The 13719-nt window shown below is 46.7% G+C and overlaps 1 protein-coding gene across 1 annotated transcript in view; it reads left to right on the top strand.

The window, feature by feature from the left end:
• LOC146079932 (uncharacterized) overlaps positions 1-13719 on the top strand; it is a 78757-nt gene that overhangs the window by 29300 nt on the left and 35738 nt on the right. Inside the window, exon 2 of the mRNA XM_083186662.1 lies at positions 3070-3176. The gene's annotated coding sequence lies outside the window, so the exon portion shown is untranslated. The remainder of the gene's footprint in view (positions 1-3069; positions 3177-13719) is intronic.

Raw genomic sequence — 13719 nt, 5'->3', positions numbered from 1 at the left:
TCTAGTGGTGTGACCAGCTACATATCTAGTGGTGTGACCAGCTACATATCTAGTGGTGTGACCAGCCACATATCTAGTGGTGTGACCAGCTACATATCTAGTGGTGTGACCAGCTACATATCTAGTGGTGTGACCAGATACATATCTAGTGGTGTGACCAGCTACATATCTAGTGGTGTGACCAGCTACATATCTAGTGGTGTGACCAGCTACATATCTAGTGGTGTGACCAGCCACATATCTAGTGGTGTGACCAGCCACATATCTAGTGGTGTGACCAGATACATATCTAGTGGTGTGACCAGCTACATATCTAGTGGTGTGACCAGCTACATATCTAGTGGTGTGACCAGCTACATATCTAGTGGTGTGACCAGCTACATATCTAGTGGTGCGACCAGCTGCATATCTAGTGGTGCGACCAGCTGCATATCTAGTGGTATGACCAGATACATATCTAGTGGTGTGATCAGCTACATATCTAGTGGTGCGACCAGCTGCATATCTAGTGGTGCGACCAGCTACATATCTAGTGGTGTGACAGCTACATATCTAGTGGTGTGACCAGGTACATATCTAGTGGTGTGACCAGCTACATATCTAGTGGTGTGACCAGATACATATCTAGTGGTGTGACCAGCTACATATCTAGTGGTGTGACCAGCTACATATCTAGTGGTGTGACCAGCTACATATCTAGTGGTGTGACCAGCCACATATCTAGTGATGTGACCAGCTACATATCTAGTGGTGTGACCAGCTGCATATCTAGTGGTGCGACCAGCTACATATCTAGTGGTGTGACAGCTACATATCTAGTGGTGTGACCAGCCACATATCTAGTGGTGTGACCAGCTACATATCTAGTGGTGTGACCAGCTACATATCTAGTGGTGTGACCAGCTACATATTTAGTGGTGTGACCAGCTACATATCTAGTGGTGTGACCAGCCACATATCTAGTGATGTGACCAGCTACATATCTAGTGGTGTGACCAGATACATATCTAGTGGTGTGACCAGATACATATCTAGTGATGTGACCAGCTACATATCTAGTGGTGTGACCAGATACATATCTAGTGGTGTGACCAGCTACGTGTCTAGTGGTGTGACCAGCTACGTGTCTAGTGGTGTGACCAGCTGCATATCTAGTGGTGCGACCAGCTATCTGGTGATTTGGCCATCTACATACAGATGGAGCACCTCTTGCTCAGCTCTGGGGCTCGCCAGACCGCCCACCGCTTGCGCACCAGCGCTCCATCTGACTGGGTCATGTGAACGTCCCACACGCATGCGCGTCCCAGATTCATTTCAGCATCTCATTCGCGCACTTCCACCGGCTGGTGGGGGATGGCGGCTGGCGAATCTTCTGCCATCCCCTGCCTGAATGCCAGCGGCTCCATCTGTATCTAGTGGTGTGACCATCTTATTTCCGGTTGGGTGACTCATGAAGAGACAATTGTATCTTATCCCTTTTTTACACCATAAGACAATGATATAATAGCGCAGGACATCCTATGTATCATGGTACAGTTGGTTAGACATGCACATTATATAAGCAGTATGGGGCCCACTATATACTATATATACTTTGATATCTATGTTATGATATTGCGGTATCTTGTCGTGTATGTGACATTGTGTATAGATGTACAGATGGTTTTTGCAGATAAATATTTTTTAGTTTGTATTAATGCTTCATGATTAAATATTGTAAAGCATCTGCATTATATAATAAACTAGCGATGCTGGGCCAGCTTGCAGTATATCAGGGACGCCGCGGGTACTTCTATAGTGCTATGGACAATGCTTGGCCCCGGTTTTGTCTGCACAGAGACTGTGCCCCAATGGGAGGGCGGGTCAGGGTCCTGACGAAGCTCACTAGCGAAGCGTACGCCGACCGTACACTCCGTGGTGTGCTCCCACTTCCCCTCTCCCTCATGATTGCATTTTGATCTGTTTTTATTTCCTTAGCGGTATTGGCGGTAGCATGCATTAGCACTTGTTGTGGCGAGTAGGCGCGGAGTACCATACCTGACTCCGGCGCCGTGTAAGGCTTATCTGTCTCTAACCGCACGCTGTACAGAGAGCCGGTCACGTCACAGCAGGCCGACGTGACTAGCGGGCGCAGTGCATCAGATTGCAAACTGCGAATCCCGCTGTCCCGGCTGACAGACCGGGCTAACAGCACTTAGCTTACCGCCTACTGTGATTTGCCTATCTAGACTAATAGTGATTTACACAGCTCAGCCCCGGATAGGGCTCCAAGCACTAACGGGCCTTGTACCCCATTAACAGGGAGCATTTGTACTCTACTGATTATAGATTAACCGCTATAATGTGTGGATCCATGAAATGATGGCTATTCCCACATGATATATCTAAACGGTTCTATTCAGTAAAGGGCATACTCAGTGTTACCGCTAGAAAGTATATGCACCTCATCATGATTGATTGGTACTATTTGGAGCAACCAGATCGATTTACAGATAAAATAAATGCACAAAACACGAATACTGTGAAAAATAAATATTTATTGTAAATACAGTAGGAAGTGGGACCCCACGGACTGAAGTATATTTTTATCCTTTTTTATGTCTATGTTATATGTCTGTATTGTGTCTTTTTAAATTTTCGCTAAAGTTCTTATGATATAATAAATAAAGGTTATATTTTAAATTCTCCTTTTTTGGTGCATCACATAGGGGGTTATTCTAGTCCATTCTTTCTGACAAAATCCTTCTTAGATGGACAAAACCATGTGCACTGCGGGTGGGGCAGATGTAACTGAGATGTGCAGAGAGAATTAGATTTGGGTGGGGTTTTTCTTCAAAGTGAGATCTATATTGAAGTGTAAAATCATGCAGTCAGTATTTTCCCTGCACAGAAACAAAATAACTCACCCAAATCTAATTCTCTCTCTGCACATGTTACATCTGCCCCCCTGCAGTGCACATGGTTTTGTCCATCTATGAAGGATTTTGTCAGAAAGAATGAACTAGAATAAACCCCATAGTGACATTCCTTTTTTTCTTGTTCTTCAAGAATTTGTTCTTTGTCCCCCAGTTACTGTGAGCATGTATTCCCCCTTGGCAATGAGCATGTAATCCCACATAGAAATGAGCATGGAACCCCAGGCAATGAGCATGGAACCCCAGGCAATGAGCATGTAGGTAAGCAGCACTTACAGTATGTAACATAATTTTTAATAGGCATTATGGTGTTTGGCATAATACGTAATGGACATTATGGTGTGTGGCTTAACATGTAACGGGCATTATGGTGTCAATTGTTAATGCGCGCAAAAGTGTTTATGGAGCATATTGTGCATTATTGCTCAATCTGTTTGGTATAGTGTGTATGTTGGCTCAATCCATGTGGCCAAATGTGAATTTTGCCTTAATCTGTGTGGCATAATGTGCATTTTGACTCAATCTGTGTGCCATAGTGTGAATTTTGGCTCATTCCATGTGGCATAATGTGTAATACCGTGTTCTCACTGCGAATGAGAAATACACTGCTTTTACCCGGCATCAAAATGCCAGGGACTGCAGGGACGGACCCCCGTTCTCACTGCAAGGCAAATTCCCGGGTGAAGAAGTTCTACCCGGTAATTTGCTTTTTAAAACGGGTCTTTATGCAGTGAGAATGGGTCAACCCGTGTCTGCATACCCGGATCTCAAACAGGGGTAAAAAGAAGGGTTTTACCCGTGTATGAGATCCGGGTATGCAACCCGTTCACACTGCAAAAAAAAAACTGTGTTAAAAGGCAAATTTCCGGGTCGACATGCTAGACCTGGGAATTTGCCTGCAGTGAGAACGGGTATTAGAGGCAAGTACAGTATAAGGGGGTTAATATTGTGTTGATTTGTATAAGGGGTATATGTTGTGGTAAACTTAGGTAACCATATAAAAGGTGCTGAAATGTTGTCTACCAAGTTTCGGCTATCAGTATTTTTTTATGACTCACCCCCTAAGTATCTTAGGACATCGGCATCCTGCGGGTGCACCTTTTCCAGGCATATATAATTAGTTGAAAGTATTTACACAAATAGAGACACACCCATGAGCAGACCACCCAACCAGAACACTGGTCACGCCCCCCACATTATTAGGTGCTGGCCACAACCCCTATTATTGCGCATAATAGGCCCTTGATCATTTTCAGGTCCAGGCCCATTTAGACCTTAATCTGGCACTGCCTGCACGGATCAGTCAGATCAGTCCTATCAGTCAGATCAGTCAGATCAGTCCTATCAGTCAGATCCGTGCAACGCTTCTCTGTGTAAAAAGTAGATCAGATGCCTAGAGGAAGGTCATAAACCGAAACGTGTTGGCATATCCAGCGTGTAAGCTGCCATATCCCCCTCCCCCCAGACACTCTTCGTATGTATAAAGGTTTAAAAATAAAAAATAAATGTTTCTTTTTTTATTGTATTTTACTGGACTTTTGTGTGTCTTTTTAATAATTTGGATGTTATTCATTGTACTTCCCTATGGCTGTAGGAGCTTCTTTTTGAGAAGTTTTTCCTATTTCTCCTTTTTATATTTTAAAGTCATTTTTATTTGAATTGGAGACGTCATATATTTGTGGGTGACACCCCCAGAGTGGAGAAAAATAATCTTTGATGAGCTTTATACCTGCCAATTATGTATGAGTAATAGTACGCAGCTTTTAATCATTGCGTTGATACTGCTATCTACAGGGTTAGAGATCCATAGAGTAAAAAAAAGGCTAAATGTGTGGACAAAACTGCATCCATTGTGAGTGGGGTACGCTCCTTTTATTGCACCTCCATGCCTATATAAGTGAGACTAAAAGAAACCAATATATGCTTCCACACCCCTCGTGTAGAGGTAAGCGAGGTAAGCTCTAAGTAACCACCTTCTGTATTACCTTACATTAGGGGGGGGTTGTCCAAAAAGAACAAAGGCAGAACACTGTGGGTTTTTGGGGCACACTTTTTTGTAATTGGTGAAATGGATGAAAGATGTGTGAATTAAAATTTTACTTTTATTACACAAGAGTAAAAAAGGGGGAGGAGGAAAAAACAAAACAAACGTCACTTACTTTAGTAAAGATATACTTGGGTTTCAAGAAACCATTAAGTGTTTGCTATAACCACATGCATTGTTAGTCGGGTATCTCTTTTTTCCATACCAAGACTGCTTCTTAAGAATAAACAAAGAAACCTCTGTGTGATTCCTCGTCCCTCCTCTAGGAATATAAATTTTGGTTTATTCACTTATTGTATACACAATTTGTGAGTTATTTGCACTGGAAGTTTTACACATTTTTTTATTTATGTACTGAGTAATATTTATCATCTTCACTGGAACACGAAGATCAGTCGTTGTTCTGGATCTACACATCATAGACACTATTTGGTTGAATGATAGAGCCCTACCTAGGACCCACAGAGTGGCTATAAGGGACGTATTGGTACTTGTTTCCTAGAACGGCCACACCAATTTTGATCGGGTCGGAAAAATTGCGTCGATTGCATCGCATGCGACCAAATCGCATGCGATGCGACCGACGCGATGGACCCGATTTTTACATTGATTCAAATGTGAATAGGGTCCCTGGGACCCTATTTTGCATTGGATACAAAATGTAAAATTGTCCCCAGACCACAATTTTAACCCCCCTGATGGCTCAAATGCCCCCATTGTGAACGGCACCCCACGATTGACGCCAACCCGAAGCGTGGCGAGTGTAGCGAGCCCGCGAGGGACGGCAGTACGCGTCCACCGACCTTTTCATACCCCTACTATCCACGTCGGCGTGGAGTTGAGAATATAAAGTGTGGCGAGCCACGAGCCCGAAGCGTGGCGAGCGCAGCGAGCCCCGCGAGGGGCCGCGCATAACTTCACAGGTATACGCGTCCCCTCCTTCCTCACGTACTCACCCTACCTCTTTACCTCACCTGTGCTCCTTTCCTGTTCTTCTCTTCCTCTACTTCATCTTCAGTCTCCTCGACAATTTTGACACCTACTTCTGAACTGATGCTGATTTTAGTTCTACCAGCTATACCCCTATTTATACTGTATTTTTCGAAACACCATGTACGTTACCTTGTAATTTGTTTTTTGTTTGCTATGTACGGCGCTGCGGAAACTTTGCGGCGCCTTATAAATAAACGTTCTACTACTACTACTAGTACCATATTTGTCACCATGAATGATGGCATCAGCTAGTGCAGGAGTATTTGATACAAGGGGCGAAATGTAATAGGGTGCGATTTTTGGACGAGTTCCAAACTCGCCAGAAATCGCACCTTTAAAAATCGCATTTTTAGATGCTAATTCGCATATGTAATGAGATGCGAATTAGCGGCAAAAAATGCGATTTGCCGTGATTTAGGTCGATTTTTAGTCATGAAAATGTGCGCATTTTCAGTCCTGAAAATGTGCGCATTTTCATATATGCGATTTTGGTTGTAAAAAAAAAAAAGAAAAAAAAAGGCGTGCGGTCCCCCCCCTAAGCATAACCAGCCCCGGGCTCAAAAAGCCGGTGCTGGTATTATAAAATCAAAGGAACAATCAAGTTGGGGTTCCCTGGATTTTATAAAACCAGCACCAGGCTCAAGGTCCGGCGCTGGTTCCCAAAATACGGGGGACAAAATGACTAGGGGTCCCCCGTATTTTAAGAACCAGCACCGGACACAACCAGCCAGCAGGGTAATGCCACAGCCGGGGGGAGACTTTTTATACAAGTCCCCCCGGCCAAAGCATTAACTGGTCAGCATGGGCAGGGGTCCTGGGGAAGTGGGGACCCCCCCAATGAAGGGGTCCCCCCCTCCAGGACTTACCAGCCCATGCTGATAGTCCGGGGCTGTCCCCGATGCCCCTGGGCGGTGGGCATCGGGCTGATGACTTGTGTAAAAAAAAAGGATAAAAACTATTGTTCTTTACTGGCGAACTATGAGTCCCAGCAAGCCTACCCCGCATGCTGGGACTTGGGGAACCACAAGTCCCAGCATGCGGGGCATTAAAGGGCCCGCTGGCACTTGTAGTTCTGCAGTGAAAAAAATAGTGCACAAAATCACACTGACACCCTGTAAAATAAAACTTTAATACACACAAAACACACACACACTGATACTTACCTACCTTGAGCCCGTAGGTCGGTCCCTGGATCCTGGGTCCGGGCTCCGGGGCTCCAGGGCAGAAGAGTCCGGTTCCGGGGCCTTGGTCCTGGTTCCGGGGCTGGTCCTGGGGTTCCGGGGCTCCTGGCGTGAAGAATCCGGGGTCCGGGATCCGTGGTAGTCCAGAGGGGTACCTAAGGAGGCAAATCCTACTCACCTGCTCCCCGGCGGCGACCTCCGGTGACAGCGCTGCTCCCGACTGGTACCCGGCTTCAAGGACTTTGCCCACGCTGAGATGTTTCCTCTTCGCCGTCTGTGAACAGAATGATTTCTCGGCCAATCAGGAGCTGAGAAACTCGGCTCCTGATTGGCCAGAAATCATTCTGAATACAGACGCCGACGGAGTAACATCTCTGCTCTGGATGCGCTGAGATGTTACTCCGTCGGCGTCTGTATTCAGAATGATTTCTGGCCAATCAGGAGCCGACTTTCTCGGCTCCTGATTGGCCGAGAAATCATTCTGTTCACAGACGGCGAAGAGGAAACATCTCAGCGCCGGGCAAAGTCCTTGAAGCACCTTTAAAAAATGCGATTTTTCCCGCAAATCGCACCCTATAAAATATGCGATTTTCGGAAAATGGCCGAAAACGGCATATTTTGCTGGAAAAATCGCAAAAAAAAAAAAAACGCACCCTATTACATTTCGCCCAAGCTGTTTGTTCTCCATTTTTTTATTAAATTTAAATAAGAGCAAAATGTATATTTTTTTTAGGATAGAGCTCAATAAAGAAACACAAGAAAAATCGATTAGGATTTTTTAAATTAAATTTGTTTTTAATGCGCAGCTTGTATAACGCTGCTTGGAGGCCCAACAATCCCACACCCAAATTATGACAGTATATACTTTCTGGGTACACACAAAGAATTAATAAAGAAAGACGAGAAAAATCAATTAGGATTTTTTAATTAAATTTGTTTTTAATGCGCAGCTTGTATAACGCTGCTTGGAGGCTGAACAATCACACACCCACCTTCTGACAGTATACTATGGGTGCACTACACACAAAGAATGAATAATTAAAGACGAGAAAAATTGATTAGGATTTTTGAAATTTAATTTGTTTTTAATGCGCAACTTGTATAATGCTGCTTGGACGCAGAACAATCACACACGCATCTTGTGGTGTATACTATTGGGGTGCAGTATACAGCAAAAAAATAAAGAACAACAAAATTTATTTTTATATTGTATTTCTTTTTTATGGACGGCCCTTGGATAACACTGCGTGGACGTGGAGGCAGATTTATCACACACTGAACTTGTTCTGCTTCTTCTGACAGTATATATGGTGTATAGTCTGCACTGCACAAGTTCACAACACCCCTCAGTCTGCACTGCACAGCACCCCTCTGCATTCTGCACAACACCCCTCTGCACACTAATCTAATAATGACTGAGTGATTGATGATAACAAGTACAAGTTCAAGTTAAACACCCCAGTGCCAAACCCCTCTGCAGTCTGCATGCACTGCACACAACACCCCTCTGTCTGCACTGCACAACACCCCTCTGTCTGCACTGCACACAACACCCCTCTGTCTGCACTGCACAACACCCCTCTGTCTGCACTGCACACAACACCCCTCTGCACACTAATGACTCTGAGTGATTGATGATGACAAGTACAAGACATGTTCAAGTTATGTTAAACACCCCAGTGCCAAACCCCTCTGCAGTCTGCATGCACTGCACACAACACCCCTCTGTCTGCACTGCACAACACCCCTCTGTCTGCACTGCACACAACACCCCTCTGTCTGCACTGCACAACACCCCTCTGTCTGCACTGCACACAACACCCCTCTGCACACTAATGACTCTGAGTGATTGATGATGACAAGTACAAGACATGTTCAAGTTATGTTAAACACCCCAGTGCCAAAGGGTGTGGTACAGGGGTCTGACAGTCGGGATCCCGACAGTCATTAGCCCGGCGTCGGGATCCCGACTGGCCGGACCCAGACTGCAAAGTGAGCGCAACTAAGCCCCTTGCGGGCCACGCTGCAGGCACGGTGGCTCGCTAAGCTAAGCTAAGCGAGCCACCTATTCTATTCTCCTTCTATGGGGGTTGTGGACCCCCACAAGGGAAAATAGTAGGTGGCCGTCGGGAACCCGACTGTCTGTGTTTTGACAGTCCAGATCCCGACGTCGGGTAAATGCCTGTCGGGATCCTGACTGTCGGGACCCCGTCCGGCACCTGTGCCAAACCCCTCTGCAGTCTGACTCTGCATGCACTGCACACAACACCCCTCTGACTCACATGTCCGTGTACAATCCCTAAGCCGGTACGTAAGGGAAGGGGAGACAGACAAACATGGAGTATACTCACTCCCAGGCTCCTGTCACCTTGACGGCCGTTCTCCCGCACCTATATGGGAAACACAACCTCCCTATCCTAACACTTTCCTAGCACAAGACTAACTGCCCTACGCTCACATAACAACATTACATTAAGCCTCAGGTATCTGGTCCCTCAAACAATTTACTAATATGCAAAACAATAACATGTCAAAAACACACAAACAGCAACAATAGGGACAGAGAATACAATGGAAGTTTACTTATCAACCTCCCCTTACCTAGACCCGGCCCTACTCACGAACAGCCGTTCACGGTGATGTGAAGGGAACAGCCGTTCCCCCTTTCTTTACTAGGTCCGGGCCCTGGGAAGAGCCGCCGTGGAGCCCACTGTTCCCTGGGACCGGATCCCCTAAGGAGGATGAAAATCACCTTTGGCACAGACCCAGGGGCCAGGACAACATTCACAGGCCTAGCGCCGGCCTATACCAAAGTGACCTTGGCCTTATGCCAAAGTCACTTACACCACAACACTTCTCAGGCCTAGTGCCTGTCAGGGGCCACAGGCCTAGTGCCTGGCTGGGGGCACAGGCCTAGTGCCTGAATCTATTAGCCCCCGACCTATGGGGGCCTCGGGCCTTATGCCCGGTTATGGGGCCATGGGCCTAATGGCCGAATTTGGGGGGAAAAGGCCTTGGGCCAGGAGGACCCAACCCAATGATCAAAGAGCCAGGAGGGCCCAACAATCATATGCCCCCGGGCCAAGAGGGCCCAACTATAATGCCCACAGCCCGGATTGGCCTGACTATACCCACGGGCCTAGTGCCCGATCACCCGGTGGTCTAGGCCAGCGGTGGCACCGCTTTTCCTCTTCCTGCAGAAGGCGCCGGAGATATTCTTGCTTGATCCCGGCAACTTCTGGCCTCTTCAGCGGCCGCCGGAGCTCTTCTCTCCGCTGTCGCTGTCTCCTTCGCCCAGTGTCTTCTCTCTTCAGCCAGGGCGCTCCTGCGCTCTACCGGCGTGGGTCCCTCCTCCTTCTTCACTTCCCGGCGGCGTCTATGTCAGACGTCGGGGTAGGGCCGAGGATGGTGCGGCGAGCACTGATTGGCTCGCCGCGGCCGGTTCCTGTTGGCCGCTGATTCGAGAGCCGTGATTGTCTCCCGAACGGCGGGATATGCAAACTGCCACGAGCTGCATTTTGAATTGGCAGCCGAATTGGCACCAAATTCAAAACCCCGCTCCGTCCACCGCCGATTCGCCGCCCTCCGTGCTGGCAGCGCTGGGATCGGTGCCTTGATTATTTGCAGCACCGATTATTTTGCAGCACCGGCGTGCACACAGGTGACGTGAGACTTGTAGTACCCTACCAGCTTACAGTCACACAGCAGCAGAGCAGCAGACACAAAAAAAATTATTTAATGGGATTGTTAAATATTAATCTATGAGGTACAGGCACAGATTACAGGATAAATTTACTACAAAATATCACAGGCACAGACTCTGTTATACTAGTGCTAGTAGTGCCACAGGACTGAACTACAGAAGAAGTGTACTGTACAATACACTGAGTGATTGTGTACGTGCCACCTAGTTGGTGCTGGGGACTGGAGGACAGGTAAATCAATCTATATGAGGCACAGACTACAGGGATAAATAATATACAGCACAGACTCTGTCAGTGCACACCACACCACACTACACTAACATCAGCAGTGCAGTAGTTAGAATCAGTAGCAAAGTAGTTAAATGTTTAAACCACTACACCACGCAGGTTGTAGGCTTGCAGCGGGGCGGGAGAGTAAGCACGTGGGCGGGTGCCAGGGAAGACTGCCAGACACATGCACACTGTTCAATCTCCTAGACTGGAGTGAATATGGCGCCCGCCAGGCCGTCCTTATATAGTGATAGTGTCCGGATCTCGCAAGATCCGACAGCGGGATCTCATGAGCGCCGAAATAGCATGCTCCGGGACTGGTTGGGAATACCTGAAAAGGGTATTTCAGGAGCCGACTTTCTTGGCTCCTGATTGGCCACTAGGCGGCCAATAGAAATAATTCTGAGAAGAGGCGCAGAAGATGAAACATTTCTGCGTCTCTCCTCAGTCCGATGCGGAGAGTGCGGGGACCGGCGACAGCTTGAAGAATACCTGGACTACGGCGGATCAAGACAAGACATCGTCAGCACAGGACCAGGTGAGTAGGATTTCCTTCCACAGCTCCACCATGGATTACTTCGGACCCCGGAAACCGACATGGACCAGGAGGACGACACGGACCACTGACATGGACCTGGAGGATGACACAGGACACCGGACACCAGGACAGAGGGCTACCTACGAGCTCAAGATAGGTAAGTATCAGTATGTATGGGCTTTGGATGAATTAAAGTTTTATTTTCATTGTGTCAGTGTGTATTTATTTTACTATTTTTATTACTGTGGAACTACAAGTGCCAGCGGGCCCTTTAATGCCCCGCAGGCTGGGACTTGTGGTTCTCCAAGTCCCAGCTTGCTGGGCAGGCTTGCTGGGACTCATAGTTCCACAGTTTTAAACAATAGTTTTTCATCTATTTTTTTACACTTCAATCAGCCCAGTGGCCACCGCACAGGGCCACTGGGGACAGCACCAGGCTTCAGCCTGGTCAGGTAAGTCCTGGAGGGGGGGGGGCCCCTTTATTGGGGGGGTCACCACTCCCCCAAGGCCCCTGGCCAGGCTGACTGGTCAGTAGGGATGAATGTTTTGGCCGCGGGACCTTATATAATAAGTGTCCCCCGGCTGTGACAATACCCTGCTGGCTGGTTTGGCCTGGGGCTGGTTCTTAAAATACGGGGGACCCCTAGTCATTTTGTCCCCCGTATTTTGGGAACCAGCCCCGGACCTGGAGCCTGGGGCTGGTTGTAAAAAATTGGGGAACCCCTATTTATCGGGTTCCCTGTTTTTTTATTACAGGCCCCGGCTCTTTTAGCCTTGTGCTGGTTTCAGCTGTGGGGGAGACCCCACGCTGATTTTTTAAATTTATTTATTTATTTTTATCTTTTTTACACTAAAGCCTGCACAGATTTGACTGATCCGTGCAGGCTAAAGCCAAATACGACAGGAAAATAAGGTGTATTTTCCTGCCGTATATTCGTGGCTGTTTCACAGCAATTAGCAGCCGAATTTTCAATACGGCTGCTTAGTAAATCAGGAACCACCATTCTTTTGAATGGTGATTCCTGTCGTATTCTATCAATGGTGTAGACATTCGTATTTGTAAATACAAATATGAATGTCCCATCAATATGAATACGAAAATTTGTATTTGTGGCATAGTAAATGCCAAAAATACGAATACACCCAAAAAATTTGTATTTTCCTAGGAAAATACGATTTTTTTCTACTAAATCATCTTAGTAAATTTCCCCCAATATGTCTAGGGCATGCTAATCGGCAGACAGAGATGTGTTGATTCCCTCAGTTGTATACATCCTTATTAACCAAGTATAAACAACATAATGTACTTTACACCCCAGGATGCAAATAATACCCCTTTTACACCAAAATCCCTGGTCGGACCCTGGTCTTTGAACACGGAAGTTTCCAGGGTTGGACCCTGCTTCATACCCCATTTACACAGCACTTCAACCTGGGTCGGACCTGGGTCTGCACCATTTACACTGAACCTGGGTCAGCCCTGCTTTTCCCTATGGATGACATTAAAAATGTCAATTTTAGGACTGATAAACTGCCAGCCAACCTTCCCTCAATGATTTAAATAAAAATTAAAAGACATGAAAAGTTAGCATTGAAAAATGTTGGTTGGTTTATTTAGCAAAATATTTTGTCAAAAAGTTATATTCAGTGATGAAGCGCACATAGCGGTATAAAAGTGCAGCATCTCCCATGTGCTCCCCCCAGTCCTCTGCCCCTGCAGCAGCATTCAGTTGGTCGACCTAAAGATGGTCGACAGTCATTAGGGCGACACCACTAGGTCGACATACTGCAAGGTCCACATGGGACAAGGTCAACAAGTCATTAGGTCGACACAAGCATTAGGTCGGCATAGGATTTTTCACTGTTTAATGAGCCGACATATACCAACAGGCGGTATTTCATGCCCTAATATCCACTAGGGCAGTGATGGCTAACCTTGACACTCCAGCTGTTATTGAACTACACATCCCAGCATGCCCTGCTACAGTTTTACTATTTGGCCATGCTAAAACTGATGCAGGGCATGCTGGGATGTGTAGTTCAACAACAGCTGGAGTGTCAAGGTTAGCCATCA

Source organism: Crinia signifera, chromosome 5 (assembly GCF_055691185.1).
Source record: "Crinia signifera chromosome 5, ASM5569118v1, whole genome shotgun sequence".
NCBI lineage: Eukaryota > Metazoa > Chordata > Amphibia > Anura > Myobatrachidae > Crinia > Crinia signifera.
The sequence above is the reverse complement of the archived record's forward strand: the minus strand, read 5'-3'. Positions and strand labels throughout refer to the sequence as shown.